Source organism: Fukomys damarensis, unplaced genomic scaffold (genome assembly GCF_012274545.1).
Source record: "Fukomys damarensis isolate Sample0158 unplaced genomic scaffold, DMR_v1.0_HiC HiC_scaffold_16, whole genome shotgun sequence".
In the NCBI taxonomy this organism is placed as follows: Eukaryota; Metazoa; Chordata; class Mammalia; order Rodentia; family Bathyergidae; genus Fukomys; species Fukomys damarensis.
This window is the reverse complement of record NW_022900928.1, coordinates 62760393-62786452: the sequence shown is the minus strand read 5'-3', so window position 1 is coordinate 62786452 and position 26060 is coordinate 62760393. Positions and strand designations below refer to the sequence as shown.

The 26060-nt window shown below is 40.1% G+C and overlaps 1 protein-coding gene across 7 annotated transcripts in view; it reads right to left on the bottom strand.

Annotated features, from left to right (window-relative positions):
• Positions 1–16737, bottom strand: part of LOC104865731 (NXPE family member 2) — a 63114-nt gene extending 46377 nt beyond the window's left edge. Inside the window, exons 1-3 of one of the 7 annotated variants that reach the window (XM_010629411.3) lie at positions 16394–16737; positions 12981–13946; positions 11429–11580 (exon numbers count right to left, since the gene is read on the bottom strand). The gene's annotated coding sequence lies outside the window, so the exon portion shown is untranslated. Of the gene's footprint in view, positions 1–11428; positions 13947–16393 lie in introns of all 7 variants that reach the window. The other 6 variants (XM_010629410.3, XM_010629413.3, XM_010629412.3 and 3 more) reach the window with 6 other exon arrangements.
• Between the last annotated feature and the right edge of the window lie 9323 nt (positions 16738–26060).

Sequence of the window (26060 nt, the reverse complement as noted above, 5' to 3'; positions counted from 1 at the left end):
ACAAAACCTTTATCAAAATTCTGAATCATGCAATTAAGAACAGTTGGCTTAGTATTAGTGCTCCCCATGACCACTAGAAATTTCCTTGTCCAGTGAGGCAAGACAATCAAAGGGTGTGGTACTGTTGCAGAAGATGGCCTCACTTGCTCTTCAACCTGGCTGTGAGCTTCCCAGCTCTTTCAGACCCACTTGGACTAAGGAGAGTTTTTCATCACATAAGTCTCCATTTTGTCCTTTATAATCATGGCCAAAGACTCTCAGGATTGATGCACACAAGCTCCACAACGCCAGGAGGGCTCTTTAAATGCAAGCCCCGCATCCCTTTGTTTCAGTGCACAGATGAGGCTACTAATAGCTTTCATAGCTTATTCCACTCACTCTCCTAACCAAGTCTCTTTCACACACAAACTCACACAAGAAGTTAAAATATTCCCTCCCTGGGGCCCCTTTACAAAGTACAATACAAAGCATAATAACAAATTGAGAGTATACAAACAAAACCCTCACAAATGGCAAAGAGTGGGCGTGATTAGTCCTGCACTCTATATTTTGCCCAAATTGAGAATATAAATCCTTGCAAGTGGCAGAGAGAGGAAGTTAAACAGGCCTCCAATCTGTAATCTGCCCAAATGTTCAGTTAAGAACCAAAGCAAAGCAAAACAAACTAGGGAGCAGCCCAGGGGATCTCACCATTCAGACAGATGATTTCATTCATTCACCTTCCTTCTGCTGTCTCTGTTCCAGGTTCCAGAGATCCACTGCCAGTGAGCTATCCTCTGAGTCCTAGAAAGGGAACCCAGGAAATCCCTCTTCTGTTCTGAGGAGGCAGACAGCTGCTCCCTCTGGCAGGACTTGGTCGAGGTCCAGCACGGGCTGTATCAGTTAGCCACCCCCTTCCCAGCCAATGCACCAAATGTTACAGAAGGATTCAGTAAGTGACACACAGAAAGACAGCAGAATGGAAGTAAAATAACACATTTAAAATGATTATTAGGCTTAGATTTGCCAGCTCCCATAATTGGACATTGGATCTGTCTTCCTATAAAGGCAAGTGGCACACACAGCAAGCAGACAAACAAAACAACACAAAGAGACAAATATTTCTGAAAGGGAATAGTGACACTCAACAATTAAACCATACACACACCAAGAGGTCTGACAGGAGACTTTATTCAGGAAGCAGGAGCAGAGAGGGAGAAGGAGCAGAAGAAGAAGAAGAGAACAAAGAAAGGAAGGTCTTTTTCTTGGTTTGGGGCTGGGCTATTGCTTATTCGTGAGGAGTGGGCTATTTTTAACCTATCACAGGCCAGGTTGTCTTTTATGAGTCCAGCCCTGCAGAAACAGGTTTCAACTTCTCTGTCTTGCTGTGGCCTTGGTGGAAGGGAAACTAAAGATAAGAGCATGAAATCATTCTAAGAGCCAAGAAGCACCAGGAAAATGCAGCCTGTGATGGCGGCATCACAGCATACTTTAACATGATCGATTCCCTAACAATTTCCACCAGGTAAGTCCCTCGTGACCAAAGGGATAAACAGATCAGAGGACCTTCTGCCATTGTAGAAAGGCCCTGAATAGGGAAATGTCCATCGTGTCCAAATTTCCTCCTATCCACCAAAGGATCCTTTTCCTGAGAATCATAAGATTCTTACCACCAGAAGAGCCTTCCTGATAAACTTCTCCCAGACTTTTGAGGGCCTCCTCAGACCCCCCTCTGCCAGAGGCAAGCTCTCAGGGCCCTGAACAAGATGTCAGGGTGGTCTCCCTGAGCCTAGCTTGACCCTTGGTCAGCCCAGGGGCAAGGCAAGTCACCCTCAGTCTGTCTCCAAGATCCAGTTATCTCACTGGGGCCTCCAAAAATGTTAGACCAAATGAGAATAAATGGCATGGAGACAGAAAATACAGAGGCCTAGGAGAAGTTTATTCATGTGCTTGGATTCCACTCTCAAAGGGTGTGGAGCCCTGAATTATGAAAAAGCAGGGTTTCTATAGAGCTGAACAAGCATGCAACCTTTGGCTTGTTACACACATGTGACCTTGGGCTTGTTTTTCTCATTTCATCTTCAGGTGGTGCATTTGGACATTTGGCTGGTCTATTTCATACAAGGCTCTACAGTTAACCTTGAAGCTTTTTGACCTAGTCTACAGAATGTGAGCAAGTGAGGTTACAGAAACAGAACATGTGGTTAACAGCCTGGAGTGAAGGGTTGCACAGCTAAAGTTCAGTTTCAGGACAATATGGAGGCACTTTTGTCTTTCAGGCAGTCCTAATAAGAGAAGAGGATGCAGTATAGAATATGGGCAGGTAAATATTTTAAAGCTGCTTTGTTGGGTTAGAACAACATTTAAGACAAAAACCAGTTTATTGCCTATATTGTGAGACTGAAGAACCATAAGCTGGCTAACAACACTACCACTTCTTTGAACAATACTTTCCAGGCCTCAGCCCCTGTATGTTCATAATGTTTGCTTACCTTTCTTTTTGCATCTCTAAATCCTAAGTTGTTAAATCTAGTAGAGTTTTAACACTCTAAAATCCTTTACTCCAAACACTTTTATAAGTTTGAAGTTATAGAACCAATCAGTGTTGGTATATACATCTCTTAGAAAACTCTTTTCTTAAGAATCCATTCATCCAACTGGTTAAAAGGTGCAAGGCACTGAAGGTAATCATGAGTTATACAGCAGCACAGCCTCTCTAACCCCACACAGACGTTGCAGATTCACACCTCACAGTCATCTTTGGGGGGTGGCTCTAGATTTTTTTTAAGTACCAATTTCATATGATTCTCTGGATTTCCAACTTCAGTTAAAAAACTAGTTGACTAGCACCATTGGGTTTGCTGTTACAAATAAAATCACAAGCAATCTGGAGCCCTGGGGGTCCCATCACTCTGCCAGCCCCTAGAGTGGAGTATGGAGTGATTCTTTACCTTGCCCTCAATCATCCTTCAGCTTTAGTCAACAGATCAATGCAGTCTCTGTAACAACCTTGGCTTCCATCTCCTTATCAGTCTAACTTCAAGAATGATTCCAAATATCATTACCTCTTAGTGATTTTTATAATAGCTAATGTACATTGAGCAGCACTCACTATGAGTATATCAGTTCTTTGAAATAAATGTCATCACAATCCTCATTTATAACAGAGAAAGTTGAGATAATAAAAACTCATATTTGCCCATGATCCCACATCCTGCACACAGCAGTATGATGTTCGGTGCTGTGCTCAGTCCTACAAATCACAACCCATAGAGTTGTAAGCTCAGATACAGGGTACTCTTGGGCCTTGAGCCTTTCCATAGAAAAATACAGACTACTTTAAATGAATTACTTTTCATTCCAGATTCTCAACTTTTTAAAAAAATTCTCTCATAAATAATTTCACCTGTTAATTCAACTGAGGTCCCAGAGGTCTGATTTAATCCCTCCCTACACTCTCTGTTTATCCCTCACCAACCTGAATATCACTGGTGGGCATTGTCCCAGGTGTGAAACACTAGGCAGGAAACAAAATGATGATTTGAAATATTGATGTAGGTGATGAAAAAAAGTGAATAACTTTAACAATTGGGTAACATATCCTTTTGAAATCCAATTGAGTTCCAAGTCCCACTTCAAGCTGAAAGTGTCTCTCACTGCCTCACTGCAAACTTTTATGTGTGCATGTGTGTATAATTTCAGTACATCAGAGGCTTCAAATGCTTTGTTGCCTTGTCCTCAGGTGGGTGCTCAGGCAGGAGCACTTTTCCTCAGTTCTCCTGCCTCCCCCTCTGCCCTCAGGCATCTCTGAAAGCCAGAACCACATATGTATTAGTCAGGTCCTCTGTGCCAGTGTTGTATAGAATGCCATTCTCAGAGGTCCTGCTTTTCCTTCCTGTGGCAACCACATTTGCCTTACACCCAAGGTTATTCTTGTGAGACAGTTGACTGCCCTCCTGATGGTGGTAACACACTTGGTATCAGTCTAGATCAAAGATGGCTTTCTGCCCTTCCCCTGGGAGAGGAGAGCTATTCTACCATCTTCCTTTTCAGCTGTGGATCTTTGCTTGAGTACATGGATCTTGTACAAGAAACTCACTGCCCCCTCTCAAAAGACAGATTGTATTTCACTCTTCCTTCCTTAGCAATGGATTCTCCCCCACTGTGAATTAAATGCAAGAACTTTTAACTGACCAATGGATTTTTGCCTGGCCCCATGAGGTCAGTGTTTGCTGCCACTCCTTCATTGACTTAAAGATCTTGTCTAAGAATTGAGCTTTATGGCCATCCTGTGGCAACTGCCAATTATTTTGTAAGACCTAAAGTCTCACTTCCACTCCAAGGAGCATGAACTCATAATCTGGTGTTATCTGACAATATTTACCTTAATGGTACAATTTATCATTTTTTTTAACCTTATAAGAACTGTGAGGTCAATAAGCAGTGTAACAGTTTAGCTAGATCTTGTACAACCTGTGTTAAAAATGCTGGCCCATTGTCATTGCCTATGGAGCGAAGCAGACCAAACCTTGGAATTTTTTTTTAATAAAATCTTGCATATCTCTGAAGCCCTCTTTGTTTTTATAGGGAAGGCCTCAGGCCATCCAGAAAAGTATAAACCCATACTAACACATATTTATAACTTTTATGGGGGTGGGCATAATCATCTAAAGTTTCTGTTTAATTGCCCTTTTGGCTTATATGTCTACCTTAGCTTTGTCATTTGTTATTGCATCTTTTTTTCTTGAATTATTATAGCTATTTTGTCAGATTTCCACATTGCCTCAAATAACTATATTATATTCTGTTTATTTTTAATGTTTGTCCTCTGCTGTGAGAAGACCACACTTGTATAGACTGTGCCATAGATATACCAAGTGGCAAACAAGAATCTGTATAAGCATTTACCCTCTTTTCTTTTGTCTGTTGGAGAGCCTGTATGAGTGCCCATAGCTCTGCTCACTGAGCTGACTATCCAGTGGGGAGGGGTCCTGCTTGGACCACTTCATCTTGAGTCATCTCTGCATAGCCAGCATAGCATACCCCATTTTCCATGAAGCTGCTCTCATCTTTGAACAGGAAAAAATCAGCCTCAGGCAGTGGGTCTTTTTGCAGATCTGGATGACTGGAGAACATTTCATCAGTGACCCTGAGGCAGTCATACTCAGGGAGCCAGGTTCTGAGAGCAAAATGTAGCAGGGTTTAAGGTTTTAATTGGAGCAAAATGTAGCCGGAAATTCTCACAGATGAGGGCCTGATATTATGTGACTCTATTTGAGAACCATCAATGTCTTGTAATTCAATAGTTCTAAAAGGTATGGGGAAACTGAACAAATTATTTTTTCCTAATGTTACTTGGTCAGCTTCCTGCAGCTTCCAGGGTTCATAAACAAGGGAGGTATCCCTTCACAGCTGGATGTAAACTCTAAGTTAAATATGCTACTGGCTGATTCCATGGGCCTACTCCTTGAGTGAGCACCCTTAAAGCAGTATGATTTTTTTTAGTCAGGTCAAACTAAAAGGCTGGGTCACATTTAGGATCCCTGATACAGGGGCAGCAGAGAGAGTTAGTTTTAGCTGTTTAAATGCTGACTCTTGCTCTTTACCCTATAATAATTACTGTCTTTTTGGGCCCTTTAAAGATTCATATATAGAGAGAATCTAGATCCTGTACAAACCTTTTATCTCAAAAATTCTCTCATCTGCTTTAAGTCCTTTTATCTCCAAACAGCATAAGCTTTATATCCTGCCTCCTGAAGCAGCATTAATAGTTCTTAATACCCTGTGAAGTTTTTATTTATTTAGTACATCCAAAAATTAACAATAATCATAATTTTATGTATGAAACTTCATAACCTTTATCTAAGTAGTTATCAAAAGCATTTTTAATAAAATCTTTCTATAACTTTTTTCACAGAAAATGTCATATTTTGAAAATGACTATTATAAACATATCATAACATTTAGAATCTAACCCTTTGATGATAACCAATGTAAACATTCTACAACATATTCAGCCATATTTATTGGGGGTATATCTTCTCAGAAGGCCATTATGAATAAAGACCAGAATAAAAAAATTTTTTTGAGCAGCTGTCCTTTTTACTATTAATAGGAGTCTATCTAGACCTGAGTTTATACTTAATTATCTTGACAAAATTTTAACTTAAAAAAACAGGTTATACAAACTAACAAATTATTAGTATCCTTGATATCATTTTAATCAAAATATAATTGGACAAAATTTCAAACAATTGGACAGACACAAACTTATAAGATAATTTGTGAAACTATAATATGCTCAAATGTCTTTGGCCAATTGAATTATAAAATCTCTCTTATTTTTCTTTGTTTTTGGTACTGGGGATTGAACTTGGGTCCTTGTGCTTGCAAGGCAGATGGTAGCACCACTGAGCTCAATAAATCCCCAGCCCTAAAACCTCTTAGAGTTAAGACTAGTCAAAACTTTGGCAGGTCAATTAACAGATCTTTCATAGAATTAGAATCAAAAGGAATGAAAGCTCTTTGTTACTGTAAAAGTAAACCTTTTGTAACAAACTTGAAACCAAAAAGCAAATATACATAAAGAATTTTCATACACTTTTTCTACATACTTAGGCCTTCTGGTCTTATATATCTTTCTTTATCTCTTTTTAACAAGACAAACATACAAAATCTTTTTATATCAAAAGTGTGTCTCTTTTAGCCATAGCTTTTTAAATATTTTCCTCTGTCTCATTTACTACTAACCTTTTATATCAAACTTCAGCTGTTAAAATCTTAAAGTGTTCTTTTTTTTCCTGTTTTCAAATTGTTACATCTTAAAATTTGACTGGCTACCTATAGAACAGTATTAACCTTGAGTTTTTATCAACAAAGTACAGAAAAGAGCAAGTTAACCCTATAATCATAATTTAAGAATTTGCAATGCACAAAAAAGTGTTTTAAGCACACCAATTAAACTTAATTTAATTGAAACAAAGATACATTTATCAAATAGTTAAAATGTCTAACTTGTTTTTTCTTTTAAAAATCTCTTGATGTCTGGTAAAACACAATTGCAGTGTTTTTTCTTTCTATTTTGTCTTTCAGAGTTTTCCTACCTGATTTTAATCCATTAGAGATTTATTTTTTTATTTTAATTCTTTCTAATCTGAGTGCAAGCCCTATTTTATCTTCTCTGAGTCCCATCATGTTTTCCCATCTGCACCCTGCAGTGCAGTAAAGCTAAACAATCTTGGTTTTGCCCCCCACCTCCTCCACACCTTAGCAATTCAGGGAGGGGGCGGCACCTCCTCCAAAGGGGAAACACTGGTATTTGCCTGCAACAATGTCACATTTTCTGAGAGAGGCAAGTTCACCACGGGAAAACAGCAGATTTGGCAAGCAATTGTTCTAAGACCAAAACTAAATAGTTCTCACTAGCAGCTGATTACTGCGGGGCAGAAGCTTAAGCAGCTCCTAGAGCACACAAGGCTCCAAGTTGTCAAAGTCTTAGGTAAACAAAACAAAGACAGATAACTTTCCTTTTGTCTAAAGTTTTTTCCCCCCATGGGGGCCAAGTCTGGCTTAGCTGAGACCATGATAACTCACGTTTCTTAAGCATCTTTGGTTGCAGTTTTATCTCATAGTCCCCCATAAAATCTTTATCAAAACTCTGAATTATGCACCTAAGAACAGTTGATTTAGTATTAGCATTCCCCACAACCGCTAGATAGTCCCTTGTCCAGTGATGCAAGACAAACAAAATGTGGGGTGCTGTTTCAGAAAATGGCCTCATTCACTCATCAGCCTGGCTCTGAGCTTTCCAGCTCTTTCAGGCCCTCTCAGACTAAAGGAGAATTTTTCATCACAAGAGTCTCCATTTTGTCCTTTCTAAGCATGGCCACAGACTCGCAGGACTAACCCACACAAGCTGTGAGGGCTCTTTAAGCGCAAGAGCCCCCTCCCTTTGTTTTTGTGCACAGATGAGGCTACTGATGGCTTTTGTAGGTTGTTCCACTCACTCTCCTGACCAAATCTCTTTCATACACACATGGTCACACAAGAAATTAACACATTCCCTCTCTGGGGCCCCTTCCAAAGACAAACTAGGGAGCAACCCAGGGTATCTCACCACTCAGACAGATGATTTCACTCACTTGCCTTGTTTCTGTTCTGCTACTGGAAAGCTGGCCTCTGAGTTCTAGAAAGGGAACCCAGAAAATCCTGGGGCATGCCTCTTCCCTTCCAAGGAGGTGGACAGTTGCTACCTCCAGCAGGACTCTGGCTGAGGCCCAATATGGGCTGTGTCAGTTATCCCTTTCCTTCCCAGACAACACAGCTGGATGCTCTTTACAAGCATGGACTCAAATATTTATATAAGGAAATTGGTCAGGGTGGCTGTTGTACCTGGTGACTTTTCCCCATACAGCCCAACAGAGGCCTGGCTCAAAGGAGCCCTTGGTTGTCCCCTCCAATTGATAAAGGGAGTGAAGCTTTCCATGAGAGAATTTAACTCCATATTCGTCCTTTTGCTCAGGTGGGAAAAAAATTTAAAATTAGTGAGAAAGCAATCTAGTGGGGTGTTCTTGGAACTGGATCCACCTATCTTGTCCCTAGGAATGAATGCAAAGTTAACACTCAACAGACAGGACACAGACAAGACAAACAGGTGCCACAAAAAAACTTTGATTCTACCTGGAAATCCTCATCAGGGCTGGGGTCAGAGAAGGCTTCCCAGCTCATCAGCTACCTCGATCCTGACAAACAGACAGTTGTAACCAGTCCAAAGCTCACCTCTGGAGGCTTTTCAGGTCTATGTTTGAAAATCTCCTGCCAGATCTGCTACAGAGAGGTCTCGGCCAGATTTACAGTTCCCACTCAGGCTATCTCGCTGGGGACTCCAATATATAAGACCTAAAGTCTCACTTCCTCTCTGAGGAGTGTGAACAACAGAAAGGGCCTTCACGATGCTAAGTCCTATAGCCCAAGGATAACTCTAAATACAAGACCCAGGGCCTTACTTCCAGAAGCCTTGAACAGCCCAAAGGGCCTCCAAGATGCTGGGGCCAATAGCTCAGCAAGGCTCCAGGAGCTCAACTAGCAGCGAGAGTCACCCAGGAAGGAACACACCAGGCTTGTTGGTAAATAGACCTTTATTAGTCTGGCCAGATAGCACTCTCAGAACTGGGCAGCTTAGAGAGGCCCAGCACAGGGGTTAGCACAGTTTTTTAAAGGCAAGGGAAGAGGATTTCAAGCACAGCATGTGGGCCAAGGGTCAGGGGGTCTGTTTCCTGCTATCTAAAGAAGTCAGCTATACAGTGCACTTGGTCTTTCATCTCCAGACCTCAGGCTGTTCTGTTCTAATGAGGCCTTGAATCACTATCTTGTTTACCTATACCAGGCTTCCATGCACTCTGTTTTAATCTTCTTGGAGCTGGGTAGAAAGAAATGTGTGCTTCTATATGCTGGCTAACTAGAGGTTACATAGTGGTTAGGGTCCCACAATTTCCTTTATGCCTGAATCTAATAGAAGTACTTTCTCAATCCCCTACCATGTCCTCAGTCTTTCTCTTAAATGCCTGCATAGTACCACAGAAAGAGCTTGCAAGAAACAGTGGGCTCCCTTTTACAAGTGACTTCAGCTATTCCAAATCAGCATACTAACCCAAAATTTTCCTTTAAGAATTTATATACAGTTTTGCTGTTTCTTTCTTTCCTTTTTCTGTTGCTGTCTTCTCTTTATCCTGCATTCTGCCAAAAATGAGATAATTTGGGTATTTCAACTATCCCTGGAGAATGTTATGGTTTGTATCTGAAATGTCCTCAAGGACTCATGGCTTGAAGGTTTAGCCCCAGTGCAGCAGTGTTCAGAGATAGAATTTTAGGGAAGGTATTTAAATCCTGAGGGTTCTCACCTCATTTTTGGGTTAATCCATTGATGAATTCATAATTTGAAGGCATTACGAGGAGGTGGTTGAAACTTTAAGAAATGATGCTGAATTGAAGGATGGGACTCACCAAGGGCCTGAATGGAAGGGTATATCTTGTCCCTGGGTCCTTCCTCTCTCTCTGCCTCCCATCTTCCACAAGGTAAGTTGCTTTGTTCCACCATGTGCTCCCTGCCACAATTTATTCTAAGTTGGGGAAATCTTTGTTTTGTTGTTCAGAGTTCCCTGAGTTTCTTATAATGGTGAACTGATGTCTTTCATCAGTATTAGAAAATGCTCAGTCATTGTCTCAAATATAACTGTGGCCCTATAATCTCTCTTGTATACTAGACCAATATACTGTACCACAAATCTTATATATTTTACTCTATTTTTTTCTTTTTCATTGTAGAAAACTATTAATGGCCTGTCTTCAAGTTCACTGTCTGGATCCAGTATATCATAATTCAAATAAATATTTCATCTCTGTAGTTTGTTTTTGTTTTACCTTTCAAGATGTACCATCAAAGAATCATTTGGTACTTTTAAATCATTTCATCTCTCTGCTGAAATTTTCCATCTATTCATATTGTCCAATTTATAAATATTTGTCAGAGTTATGTTAAAAATCTTGAATAATTCTCAAAAAGCCCATCTTTAGGTCTTCTTTGCATGACTTAAATTTTTTCAATCTGTGTCAGACTTTTTATATAAGCAAGTAGAAGATTTTAAAGGAAATACTATTTATGCCCCCCTCAAAAAAGGGCATGCTCTTGTTGTACCCAGATCACAAAGTCCCCAAAGATCACTAAGGAGTCGAGTACAATGTAATTACATAAGGAGTTTATTGCAAGCTCAAGCCTGGACTCTCAGATCTCACCAATGCAGTGGTTCCGTACCAAGAGCCCTGACCCTCTTCTAAAGCCCTTTTTTTTTATAGGGTTTGGGAGGCTTGCATTGGTGCTATTCTCTATCTTGTATTTCTATTGGATGTTGCTGGAGCCTTAGCAAGAGCGGGAAAAAACTTTAGGTCTGTGGGGGGGAGAGTTCAGCAGGAGGTCACTATACTTTGTTTTGCGTGCAGGATGTGGTGTGTTTCTCTTATTTACAGAACATCCTGTTTTTCTCCTCTCCTACAAGGTTATGGTTTTCTTACCCACCCATCTGGCTCTGTTTGTTTTTTTTTGTTTGTTTGTTTGTTTGTTTTTATCTAGGCTAAGCAAATTTCTATCGCCTGAGCTCATCCAGGAGTCAGGCTTGACACAACATGGCCTTCTATCTTAAAATGGAGTAACTTGGTCTATACATTACCCCCTTCTCAAGAGCCTTAAGGGAGCCAATCTTGGGAACAGGGACACTGTCTTCATTAGGCTACTCCCTGCTGAATGGGGGCGTCTCAGAACCTAGGGCTGGGGATGGTCCTTGTGCTTTAATCCTGTAGCTATGATGCCAATTCCAATTTTGCTGGTTTTTCTGGTAACTCCTTAGAGATGAAAGCCAGCCCATTATCAGATTCTAAAGCCACCAGGAATCCATACCTAGGGAGGATGTCTTCTATCAGTCGCTTTAACCATATCTCCCAGGTTATACCTCTGTAAAATCTATCTCCCAGTAGGTTCTAGGTCTGTTTCCTCTCAGGCGGTGGCCCAGGTTGCCTTTGGCATGCATCTCATTGGTCATTTTGCAGACTCTGCAGGATGAGGAGAGTTATTTGACCTTAGTGGAAATATTCCTTATTTTGACTTGGGGCCACTGGATCAGTTCTTGCATTTTTCTCTCTCTCTCTCATGTGGATGGATCAGTGAAGATTCAAAAGCAAGTGTCCCCCAGCTTCTTAGGCAGGAGAACAGTTTCATCATCTAATTTCCATCCCTTAACCAGTTGAGCTGTGGGCAACTGCTTGACCCACATCATATCTGAGTTAGAATATTCTCCTTCTCAGGGAGAGCTAGGGTTCCTGGGTTAGGAAGTTGTAGGGCCAAAATCTCGGGGATGTGGAGGGCTGCCTCCTTGGCCACTCGATCTGCTAGATTGTTGCCCCTGGCTGTGGACGTATCACCTTTTTTGATGGCCTGGGCAGTGGATTATAGCAAGTTTCTTAAGTAACCATAGGGCCTTTAACAGCCAAGGTTTCTTCTTTATTTTTTTATAGTCTTTCCTTTTGCAGCCAATAGCCCCCTTTCCTGGTATATGGCCCAATGGACATGGGCAGTGGCAAAGGCATATCTGTGTTAACGTTTAGTTCTCTTCCTTTTCCCAAAGTCAAAGCCTGGGTTAGGGCTGTAAGTTCTGCCCATTGTGCTGAGGTCCCGGCAGGGAGGGGCTCAGCCCAGATTATCTCAGTCTCCGACACCACCATCGACCCTGCATACCTGTGTTCACCATGCATAAAGCTACTTTCATAGGTGTACCAAGTCAATTCTGCATCTGGCCATGGTTGGTCTCTCAAATTTGCCTGGATGTCGTGTACCTGGGCCAGTATGTCTCTGCAGTCATGGAGTGGAGTATCCATGTCTGGATCGGACAGCAGGGAGGTGGGGTTCAAGGCAGTTGGAGGCTGAAAAATAACTCTGGCACAATTGAGGCGGCCTTGGTAATGGGTTAACCAGGCATTGGTTAGCCATCAATCTGGAGGCTGCTTTATTATTTCTTCAATGGCATGAGGGGTGACCACATACATTTGCTGCCCCATGTAGAGTTTATCTGCATCTTTGATCATTTGTGCTACTGCTGCAATCATTTGCAAACAGGGTGGCCATGCGGATGCCACCAGGTCGGTTTTTTTTTTGTTTTTTTTTTTGACAGGTAGGCTATTGGCCTTCACCATGGGCTTAGGTACTGAGTCAGAACTCCCTTAGCTATTCTTTTGTTCTCATCCACATACAGGTGGAAGGGCTTGATTACATCTGGCAGGCCCAGTGCAGGTATGCCCAACAATGCGGCCTTGATTTTTTCAAAAGACTCTTGTAAAGTCTCAATCCATTGGAAGGCCTATTGGTCATTAGTCACCACATACAAGGGATTGGCCAATTCTGCAAATCCTGGTATCCACAAATGACAGAATCCAGTCAACCCCAGGAATTCTCTTACCTTGTGAGGAGAATCTGGAGGAGGGATTCTGAGTATTGTCTCTTTCCAGGCTTCTGATAGCCACCTCTGTCCTGCTTTTAGCTTGTAGCCCAGGTAGATTACCTCGAGCTGGCATATTTGAGCCTTTTTAGCTGATGCTCGATATCCAAGATCCCTTTAGGTTTTCAACAGTTCTTTCATTCCTCCCAGACAAGCTTCCTCTATTTCTGCTGCACTAAGAGGATTGTCTACATACTGGAGCAGAGTTAAATGAGGATTTTGTTGGTGGTACTCACCCAGGTCTTCATGTAGGGCCTCAATGAAGATGGTGGTGAGTTCTTAAATCCTTGAGGCAGTCTAGTCCAAGTCAATTGTTCATTAATCTCTTCATCTGGGTCCAGCCATTCAAAAGCAAATATGGCTTGGCTTTTAGGGGCTAAAGGAAGGCTTAAAAAAAGCATTTTTCAAATCCAATACTGTATACCATTGGCGGGAGACAGGTAATGAACTCAAGAGAGTATAAGGATTAGGCACTGTAGGGTGGATGTCAATTACCCTCTTATTTACCTCTCAAAGGTCTTGAACTGGTATATAGTCATTTGAATTAGGTTTCTTCACAGGTAACAAGGAAGTATTCCAGGCTGACTGGCACCACCTTAATATCCCTGTCTCAATAAATTTCTAATGTGAGGAGTTATTCCTTCCCAAGCTGTAAGCGGCATGGGATATTGATGGACTCCAACAGTGTCAGCCCCGGGTTTAATCTCAATGAACACTGGTGCTTTATGTTTGGCCAGTCCCATTTGGACCACTTTATCTTGAGTCATCTCAGCACAGCCAGCATAGCATATCCCATTTTCCATGAAGGAGTTCCCAACCTTGAACAGGACAAAATCAGTCTCAGGCAGCAGGTCTTTCTGCAGATCTGGATGACTGGAGAACAATTTGTCAGTGACCCTGAGGCAATTGTGGTCAGAGGGCCAGGTTCTGAGGGCAAAAAGTAGCAGGGTTTAAGGTTTTAACTGGAGCAAAATATAGGTGGTGATTCTCACAGATGAGGGTCTGATATTATGTGACTCTATTATTTGAGAGCCATCAATGTCCTGTTATTTAATAGTTATAAAAGGCATTGGGAAACCCAACAATTTATTTTTTCCTAGTGTTATCTGGTCAGCTTCCTCAATTAGCATTATTATAGCTGTCAGGGCTTTATGAACAAGGGAACTATCGCTTTACAGCTGGATCTAAACTCTAAGTTAAATATATCACTGGCTAATTCTATGGGCCTATTATTTCAATGAGCACCCCTAAAGCAGTATGATTTATTTCAGTAAGGTACAAACTAAAAGTCTGGGTCACATTTAGGATCCCTGATACAGGGGGCAGCAGAAAGAGTTAGTTTTAGCTGTGTAAATGCTGAGTCTTGCTCTTTACCCTATAATAATTACTGTCTTTCTGGGCAATTTAAAGATTTATACATATAAAGAATCTAGATCCTGTAAATACCTTTTATCTCAAAAATTTTCTCATCTGCTTTAAGTCCTTTCATCTCTAAGCAGCATAAACTTTATATTTTGTCTCCTGAAGCAGCATTAATAGTTTAATATCATTTTGTATTTTTAGTATATCTAAAAATTAACAATAATCATCATTTTATGTATGAAACTTTATGTCCTTTAATCTAATTAGATATCAAAACATTTTAATAGAACCTCTTAATAACTATTTTTTCACAGAAATCCTATTTTGCAAATGAGTAACATAAACATATCACAATAACATATTTAGAATCTAACCTTCTAATGACAACCAGTGTAAACATTCTATACCAACATATTTAGCCATGTTTACTGGGGGTATATCTTCTCAGAAGGCCATTAGAGAATAATGACCAGAATAAATTTTTCTGAGCAGCTGTTCTTTTTATTATTAACAGGAGTCTATCTAGACCTGAATTTATATTTAATTATCTTGACAAAATTTTAACTTATAAAACCAGGTTATAAAAAGTTAACAAATTATTAGTATCCTTGTTGTCATTTTAATCAAATATAATTGGACAAATATTCTTTAAACAATTGTACAGACACAAACTTGTAAGACAATTTGTGAAACTATAATATGCTCAAATGTATTTGGCCAATTGAATTATAAAATCTCTCATTTATTTTTTGTTTTTGGTACTGGGGATCGAACTCGGGTCCCTGCACTTGCAAAGCAGGTGGCAGCACCATTAAGTTAAATAAACCTCCAGCCCTAGAACCTCTTTTAGTTAAAACTAATCAATACTTTTGCAGATCAATTAACAGATTTTATAGAATTAGAATCAAAAGGAATGAAAGCTCTTTGTTACTATAAAAATAAACCTTCTGTAACAAACTTGAAACCAACAAGCAAACATACATATTTTCTTGTTAAATCATCTCCACATACCTTTTCTACATACTTAAACCTTCTGGTAAGTATATCTCTTTTACCTATAGCTTTCTTAATATTTTTTCTCCACCGTCTCATTTACTATTAACCTTCTATAACAAACTTCAGCCTTTAAAATCTTAAAGTATCCTCTCTTTTTTTGTTGTTGTTCTCAGATTATTACATTTTAAAATTTGACTGGCTGCCAACAGAACAGCATTAACCTTGAGTTTTCATTAACAGAGTACAGAAAAGAGCAAGTTAACCCTATAATCACAATTTAAGAATTTGCAATGCACAAGAACTCAATTCAAATTGAAACAGATACATTTATCAAATAGTTCAGAGGTTTTCTACCTGTTTATAATCCATCAAAGATTTATTTTTTATTTTAGTTCTTTTTAATCTGAGTGCAAGCCCTTTTTCATTTTATGAGTCTCATCATGTTTTCTTATTTGCACCCTCCAGTGCAGTAAGCTAAACAATTTTGTTCTCATTTCTCATCTCCTTCACACCTTTGATCTTAGCAACTCAGGGAGGGGGAGGCAGCTTGAACTCCTCCAAAAGTTTGCAGTTTTGTCTTATAGTCCACCGCAAAGTCTTTATCAAAATTCTGAATTATGCACTTAAGAACAGTTGGTTTAGTATTAAAATTTCCCATGACCATTAGATATTCCCTTGTCCAGTGACACAAGACAAACAAAGGGTGGGGTGCCAATTGCCAGCCTGGCTCTGCCCTTTCCTTTTAAGCACAACCACAGGCTAGCAGGACTGACCCACACAAGCTCCACAATGCCAGGAGGGCTCTTTAAGTGCTGGCACCCCCTCCCTTTGTTGTGGTGCACAGATGAGGCTACCGATGGCTTTCATAGCTCATTCTACTCACTCTCCTAACCAAGTCTCTTTTATATATACAGTCACACAAGAGGTTAATACATTCCCTCCCTGGGGCCCCTTTCAAAGACAAACTAGGGAGCAACCCAGCAAATATCACCATTCAGACATATGATTTCACTCACTTGCCTTCCTTCTGTTCTTCTACCAGTGAGCTGGCCTCCAAGTCCTAGGAAGGGAACCCAGGAAATCCCGGGAGTGTGCCTCTTCCCTTCCAAGGAGGCAGGCAGTCGCCTTCCCCAGTGGAACTCAGATCAAGGTTCAACACAGACTGTGTCAGTTAGTTCCTTTTTTCCTGCAGGAGAATGTGACTCCTCATTTATCTTTCTGCTCAAGGGAAAAGTCAATTTAAAATTAATGAGAAAGCAATCCAGTGGGATATTTTTGGAACTGGATCTTCAGAATTCTCCTTCTTTTTGGTAACCAATATTGGTTCTGGTGTCTGTAAGGGCAAAAGAGGTTTTAGCTTCTACAGACAAATGAGCTCATGCCTTCACTCCTTTAAAATGTTTAATCATTAAGGAAAGAGGAATAGTCTGAGAGTGAGAAAAAAAAAAAGATACACAAACAGTTACAAAAGACACCAAATGGATCCAAAAACAAAACAAAAGTAAGGCAGCAGCCCAGCACCAAACCGTGGGAGTGACCCACTTCATCTTTACAGAAAGACCTGTGTTCGATCTGTTCGACACCCAGAGGGGCCTGGAATGTCTTCCAAGCACACCCACCCATGACCCACAGTTGGCTATTCAGAACTTCCTTGCAAGGACTCTTTCGTTCGATCCATGAATGAGACTACACAAAATCAAACAGACAACAAAGACACACTATTGACAACAAAGACACACTCACCCAATGGGTCATTCCCCTCCGGATTGAGTCCTGGGGTCTTGGGGATCCTGGACGAGCCCCCAAATGTTGTACCCAGATTGCGAAGTCCCCAAAGATCACTAAGGAGTTGAGTACGATGTAATTACATGAGGAGTTTATTGCAAGCTCGAGCCTGGACTCTCAGACCTCTCCAATGCAGTGGTTCCATACCAAGAGCACTGACCCTCCTCTAAAGCCCATCTTTTTAAGGGTTTGGGAGGCTTCCATTGGTGCTATTCTCTATCTTATATTTCTTTTGGATGTTGCTGGAGTCTTAGCAAGAGTGGGAAGAAGCTTTAGGTCTAGGAGGGGGAGAGTTCAGCAGGAGGTCACTATACTTTATTTTCCACGCAGGATGTGGTGTGTTTCTCTTATCTACAGAACATCCTGTTTTTCTCCTCTTCTGCAAGGTTATGGTTTTCTTTCCCACCCATCTGGTTCTTCTTCTTTTTTTTTTTTTTTTTTTTTTTAATCTAGGCTAAGCAAATTTCTGCAGCCTGAGCTTGTCCAGGAGTCAGGCTTGACACAACATGGCCTTCTATCTTAAAATGCAGTAACTTTGGTCTCTACACTATTTCTTCTGTTAAGTTGCTAATATGCAGGGTTGCATGAATTTAGCCTCCAGCTGCACTGTATCTAGGCTTTGTTACAGTTTTAGCTTGAATAAGTTCATCACACACTTCAAACATTTTGAGGGTAGTTCTAGGGCTTCCTCTCCAGTAGAGCATAGATTTGAGCCTACACAAGACTCCATATATCTTTTTATGCTTTGGGACGAGCCAGCAACTGTTCAAATCATGCTGGTAGCTTTTGGGGATCTCTGGGGCTTCTATTAGCTGCATAGTCTCTCCCCCAAATCACTGCACCTTGGTGGATTCCTCTACACTCCTCTCCTTTGGAAGGTTGCTGCAGTGCTGAGATGTACACTGTGGGGCTTCTACACTACCAGAACTTGAGGAAATTAGCCTGAACTGTCATGTAAGTACTTCTCATTATGCTGAAAGTCTTCTCATTACTTCACAATTTGAAGTACTTTGGAGAGATTTTTTCTGAATTATTCTCCATTCCCCACTATACCACCTCAATAAGCCTATGCAGCCTTAGGTTGCTTCAGAGAACTAAGTACAACTATACTATCCTCTGCTGGGCTTCAAAAAGCCACTTCCTTTCACTTGGAAATGCCCTACATTTCTTGAAAGGAATCTCTCAAATCTCTAGCACAATGCTAATAGGAGTAGTAAGAGCACTTGAGTTTCTCCTGATGGTAGAAAGAATTTGTTCAGTCTTGACTCATTAAGTAGAATTTTAACATAATTTAATATGGATAACTAACAAAATTGCTACATGTCAGAATTCCTAGTGTGTATCTAAATACAACCAGAATAAAATTCACCTTCCATATATTTACTAAAATGAGGAAGTTTTAACTAGATAACTCTTGAATTTAAGAAATCAGAACAGAGACAGTTCCAATCATTCACAGAAAACCAAAAAAGCAATAGAAAGCATGTGGCTTTTTTTCTGGACCAAATATGTGTCACTTTTACATATATCAATCAATTATCTAGTTCTCTTAAACTAATTGTGTAATAATTTAATTCACTGCTGACACTAACAATCAATGGGGAGTTAGCACAGATTCTCTCCACCATATTAAGCATTCGGTATTACAAGATTGCCCATACTTCAAAGCCATAATTACAATTCCATGGGGCAACTCTTCTGACTAGCCTGCTAAAAGCTGGGATGTTCAACAGCCAACAGCCCTCCTGAGCTTGATAATTCCCTAGAAAAATTCTCAACACTCAGAACTTAAATTTCTTATTTGAAAGTTTCATAAAAGCCTTTGAGCCAGGAACAGGAGGTAGGCTGGGCCCCGATCCACCAAGGGAAGGAGAGCCACGCCTAGTCCTGACCCAGCCACCAACGCTCAAGCGCCGAGAAGGTAGGCACATGGGGGCCCCTGAACCCCCATAGGTTGTGCACCCCCCCACACTCTCAGACCTGTGTCAGTCTTTGGACCCACTCTGCAGAGGCAGAGGTGGTCATCAAGGGTATTTTTCTGAGTTCCCAACTTTGAACATCTTTAAAGAAAGGGCGTGGGAAACCTGTAATAGAGCATTGTGGAGTTCAACCATTCAGAAGGTTGGGGAACTCAATCTGGGCCTTGCAGCCTGAGGTCAGTCAGCGTCATGGGGTTCAGCCATCAACTAACTGAGACCAGGGGTCTTGCATCCTCACTCTGTCTGAGCCATTAAATGGTAAATACACTATATTGAAATTTTGTTCACTGCAGACATGTTCTGGACTGCTTCTTGATTTCAATTTAATTCAAATGATTTAAGGGTGATAGACTAGTGACTACCACAGGTGGTCAATGTCCAAGTTGTGCTTGATCTTAATCTGTTGCTGATTGTATCAGTTGGGATAAAGCATTGCAGATGATTTGATGAGCTGTTTCTCCGATGTTATGAAGATGAGAATGTCTATGGGTCATTAGAGACACAGAAGCTAGGGTGCAACTATATCAGGAAGATTTGGGTGATAACCCAGAGATGAAACCAAGAACAGTCCAACAACAAAAATAAAAATGAGAAAACACTTAAGCAAAACACAAGGACAGACTTCCAGTTCACCAATGGCAAACAGTAGGGCAAATGAGGATGAAAAGGCTGATAGTGAACCACCAGGCCACCCTGAACTCAAAGCACAGGAAGTAACAAAGCAGATCAATCAGACTCTAGAAAAATTCAAAACAGAACTAATTTCCCAGATAACCATAGAGATAGTGAGCAAAATGGAAGTCATGATTCAAGACTCTAGAGCAGAAACTGACAAAAAAATAGATGTGCTCAGGACCATGATAGAAGCCGTGAAGGCCCAGCATAAGAAAGAAATGGAAAAAATAAATGCCCAACATAGGAAAGAAATGGAATCCATAAAACAGATTCAAACAGATATCCAGGAGATTAAACACTCCATAGAAAGAGTACGCAACAGAATAAAAGAATGCGAAGATATACTCTCAGATATAGAAGATGAGATTGCAGTCAGTGACCATGAAAAGAGAGATCTCTTAGAAACAGTAGGGGATCATGAGAAATTGATCCAACAACTCCTAGATGATGCAAAGAAGAATAACATAAGACTCATAGGAATCCATGAAGTAGCAGGAGAAAATACAAATGACTTTAAAAAGCTGTTTGCAGAATTAATGACAGAAAACTTCCCAAACAGAGGGGGAAAATTTGACATTAAGATAACTGAGGCATATAGGACCCCAACTAGCTACAATTAAAAAAAATCTACACCTAGACATATAATAATCAAGATCCCAGAAACCCAACAGAAGAACAAAATACTGTAAGCAGTAAGAGAAAAGAAACAAACCACATATAAAGGAAAGCCCATTAGAATCAAAGCAGACTTTTCAACACAAACCCTTAGGGCAAGGAGAGCCTGGAGTGAGATATTTCAAGTACTAAAAGAGAACAACCTCCAACCTAGACTGATGTATCCAGCAAAACTCTCTTTCAAAATGGATGGGGAAATAAGACACTTCCACGACAAAGAACACCTGAGAAACTACATGAATACCAAACCAGCACTACAAGGAATTCTAAACAAGATCCTAGAAAAAGACAATGAAGGCAACAACACCACGAGGCCCAACAGAGCAAATCAAATAGGCAAGGCAAGAAACTAAAAGGAGAAGGTGAAAAAGTAAAACAAGTCAACAAAAGGCCAATAACATGTCAATAATAAGTCAGTACATATCAGTTATAACCAGCAATGTCAATGGCCTCAACTCACCAATCAAGAGAAACAGACTGGCAAAATGGAATAAGAAGCAAAATCCAACAATATGTTGTATACAAGAAACACACCTAGTGCAAAAAGAAGCCCAGAGACTGAAAGTGAAAAGATAGAAAACAATTCTCCATGTGACAGGAGCTAAAAAAAATAGGGGCAGCAATCTTATTGGCAGACAAAGTAAATTTCAAACCAAAACTGATTCTAGTATTATTGATGTAGGACGGTACTGTATCATACCTCTATGAATGTAAAATATCTTATACCTGCTTTATGATACATAGTAGGGACCATGCTTTATCAGAGCTATATTTAATGATATTACTCTAGAATGTTCTCTTTCCAGATGATGATTAAGATGCTAATAAAACAAAATGGTCCCAGGTACCACAACAGCAACATAACTTTGCTGTTTTCTGGATATTATTCTTTTCTTTGTTTTTTTGTTTTGTTTTGTTTTTAATGGAATGTGCTGAATGTCTATAATTTTGTTCAGATGACTGCAGAACCTGGAAAAGCTTTTGCTGCTATTGATGTATAACATACTATTATTAGTCTTTTTATCTAAATATATATATACATATATATATAAATTGAATTTTGGGAACCTTTAACAGTGCTGCCAATTTTTGCAAAAAGTCATCCCAATTTACTGTGTTGAGTTGGCATTGTACAGAAATGGACAACCATATTGGTCTAGAAATGTTAATTTTTTTCATTTTTATTTTTTATTTTTTTCCATGTGTACAGGGGTAACACATCATACTAAATATGTAAGGTTATATCTACGTGGATTTGATTACAGAAACTAATAAAGTATTCTCTAAATAATGAAAAAAAAAAGAATAAGATAAGACTATAAGAGCTAGAAGCAATTTAAATATGTTCAGGGACCATTTTAATCTCCAGAATTAAGGATAATTTTAATCTTACATCATTGCCTTCTCTCTTTTACTTTCCTTTTTAGTTTTATTTTAGGATTCACTATTTTTAATGTTCATACAGAGATTTCTTTAACTGAAATACTGAATAGTTTCTTTGGTGTGAAAAACTATAATAGTACACAGGATCCTGATGAGATAATTAATAATGTGAAATAGGAAGTAAAGGGCTAAAGGTGTAGGGAAAGTGGGAAGGGTGGGGGAAAGGTAATAAGGGAGAGGAAAAAATATGAGAAAATGAAAAAACGGAAATAAAGTGTTTGTAAATGGGGAGGGGGGTGAAGGGAGGGCAGGGACAAGGGGAAAAAATGAGAATCAAGACCTATTATGTAAAGGTACAGAATCCCAATGATGAATGTAGCTGTATTGTATACCTAGATTATACCAATAAACTCAATAAAAAGAAAAAAAAAGGCTTTGAGCCAAACAGCTTTACAGGGGTGTAACTCAGCTTGAAAACCACCCCATCCCTCGGTTTTCTTTAGTCCCAGACTTAACCCTTACATTTCATCTATCTGAAGGCTGGCTAGGATAACCTCCGAAGAATACTGACTTACCTAGTTTTTCCAGTAAAGACTAAAGGGGGAAAAAAAGAGATAAAATCTGATCTGGGAAAAGCCTACATGTAGAACCAAAAGAAAAAAAAGGGGGGGAGGACACATAAGATGAGCTCAAAAAATGAAAAATGAAACAGCTTCTGGTAACCTAAGTAATGTTGCTTCTAGGAAGCTTAGTGCAGATTACCTGAGTGAGTTTTGAATTCATATTATTTCCCTCAATGTAAAAGAAAGTATTTGAGGTCAAAATGTGAGAAAAGTTTCGATAGGACTACTACTATCAGTCATCAAAAAAAAATTAGGGCCTTTCTTGAGTTAATTATAATAAACACAGATTCATAGTCATGCCTCAAAACTGTACCAAATGTTGTAGAGATAGTACAATAAAAGAAAACTATAGACCCTTCTAACTTAGAAACCTAAGTAGGAAAATCCTAAATGAAACATTATATAGGGCCAGAATGGAATATTGTAGACAGCTAAGTTAGTTAAGAAAATATTAAAAGGTAGTTAGGCAGGGCTGGGCCCTCAGAACAGATGACAATTGAGACACATTTACTAAAAGGTTAGGATTCAAAATGTACTACACCCACATACTTCCTCTAGGGTTGAACAGCAGTGATTGATATTTTCAATAGACATCAATCACCTTGGGTGGGGACCAAACTGTCCTAGCTCATTCCTCTCTGGAAATCCTTGTTCTGACCATGCATGCTTGCTATGTGACTTGCTTCCCCACTTGAGCCCCATTTAATCAATAGTACCTAAGTGACTATCCTTGTTATAATCTTATTGGTTGGTCAGTTTTGTTCCATCTCATGATTTTACATTGGATCAATATTACCATAGGTGTTCTAGCACTTAGGTGGCATTACCACTAAGCCACATGAGGACAAAGTCCAAGTCTCTTTCTTGAAGGTCAGAGACAGCACTGGATCCTCCCAGAAACCAGAATTCCCCATGGGAATTCCCAAATGGGGGCCCAGCCAGGAAAGTGTATACTGACCAAGTCTGGTGGTCTTGAATGGTCCTTACATCTTGGGAAAGCCCCAAATTTATGTTATATCTGCTGGGTCTGGGGTCTAGCCAGCCCACAGACTCACCCTTGCTGAGCTTGTCTTATAGAAGAGGAGTAAGAGAAGACCAGTGCAAAGAGAAAGAACTTTTATTTTAGGCATTGGAGAAGTGGTACAAAGCTGCTCGGAAAAGGAGTGGGGGTACTCAGAGCTGAGACAATACTAAATCTGGGACTGTGGTCCTATTTTATGAGTAGGGGTCCAGTATCACCCCCTTGAGGATCAATACTTGATTTACTGGATATTGGGCCTGTTGCTAGAGGTATGGCTTGGGGGCTAATAGAAGAAGTGGGTAGGCATGGCAGCCTGCACTAGGAGGAGCAATGTTACCTGCACAGAAGTAGGGGTCACAACCACAACCTGTCAACTTCAAACCACAAACCTGCTGAAAACTGCTTGCTAATCACAGCCACACAGAGCCTGCACTTTCCACCATTGAAAAGGATTTGGATCATTTAACCCTTCCTGATATAGGGCACTAAATAATCTAAATAAGGGATATATTATACTCCCAGTCTGCTAAATACCTGAAATACTAAGTTAGTGTTCTCTAAAACTGAAGAATGAATTCTAGGAACAACAGAGATTAAGACTAGGAAGAATTTATTGCCAGAAAGAGAGATTATGTCTAAGAGAAACCAAAAGGGGACCAGAAGGTGGGTTGCCGGCTCACCCCACTTCTCAAAGGTGTTTTATTGAGCAAAGCCACAAGGTGAGGCAAGTACAAGGTGGGATAAAACTAAAGTCAACTAATAAGATTACAAATATTCTCTGCCATCCTGTTCTTGCCTGGGGTCAGCCAGCCATGAACCAAAACAGTAAGCCAAGATAAACCTCTCTTCCTTAAATTGTTGGAGTTGCATGTTTTGTCTCAGAAAATGACTAAAACGTCACTGAGTTTGGAAAGAGATCTCATGCTTTCTCACATGGTTGATCAGACCCTGATGATGAAATTTGTCCCACAGCATTGGGCACATTATTCAAGTCAAAGGAATCAGAATCTGTACCATTTCTCAGTTCCTGCATTTTCACAATTGCAGCAATCTTAGAGCGAAGAAAAGTTAGCTCACTTTCAAGGGCAGGCAGATGTTTTTAAATTGCAGCTTCAATTACAAGCATATAATTTTTCATTGCTTTGTGCTGTCTTCAAGTAGGTGACTTTGAATCCCAAAATACTTACAAAGAATGGAAAATTCAATATTCTCCTCCTCATTTTTCCATATACTATTTTGAAATATAAGACAACTGGCTGCTTCGATATTTTCTATAAAATATCAGCAAAAATGGAACCATAGATCTATGATATAGTGTTCAAGGACAGGATCAACTCAAAATTAGGTCTTCAACAAGGCTCTATGAGTGTGGTGGCTCCTGGCTATAATCCCAGCACTCTGTGAGGCTAAGCCAAGAAAGAAAGTTGGGGGGAAATGCAAAAAAAAAAAAAAAAGCAAGAAGATTGCAAATTTGAGCCCAGCCTGGGTAACTTAATGAGGCTGTTGCAACATACAAATTTTAAAATACTTGGTGATACAGCTAAGTGCAAAGGCCCTGGTTTTGGTGTATTTGTTGTTGTTGTTTGGGGTTTGTTGCTTGTTTGTTTGCCTTTTGTATTTTGTTGCTGTTTTGAGACAGGGTCTCACTATGCAGTTCATGGTAGTCTTGAACTCACTATGTAGCTCAGGCTGGCCCCAAACTCTCAGCAATCCTCCTGCCTCAGCCTTCCAGGTACTAGGATTACAGGTATGTGCCACCATGCCTGGTTGAAGGCCCTGGTTTTAATCCAAAAAATTGTTTAAATCATCTAGTTGCCATCTATATATGAGTTTAGCTCATTCTGTTTGGTGTATGGCAAACCTTCTTGTTGCTCTAATCTTTCAAATCCATGTTTTTTGTCTCAAATGCTGTTAAGAAAGCATTCCTAATGAGATCCTAAGACAGCATATTAATAGAAGATGCTGCTGTCTTTATTTGACCTTACTTTGGAGATGCCAAAGAATGAACAGGAGGTGACAGATTTTTTTTTATTTGGGGGGGTATCAGGGATTAAACTTGGGACCTTACACTTGTGAGGCAGGTGGTAGAACCACTGAACTAAATCACCAACCCCAGATTTCAGATATTTATAAAAACAGAAATCCCTGGAAAGTCTCAGATGATTGGGTTGGATGTCCATAATGGGGTGAAGGTTTAAAAAGAGGAAGCCACACAAGGGCAGGTAAAAGCTGAGAGCCATAATAGGAAAAGGACTTAGTGAGCATTCTGAGTTTTTTAAATTCCCTGACAGTGTGCTGGTTAGAACACTTATTGCCGCCTTACTATTATAAGGTGGATAGAGAAATGACCTCTTACAGTACCAATTGGAGGCAGTGTGGTGGCATCTGTCACCATTAGAGACATTGAGGGTAAACAGGAGAAACCTACATGTGAAAATGAATGAGCCTAAAACCTGAGCTCCCATCTGGGGAGAGACCCAGGGGAGGTGGAGGCAGGTATGAGACCTGGCCAGGCTGCACTAAGCCAGGCAAGACGGTGGCC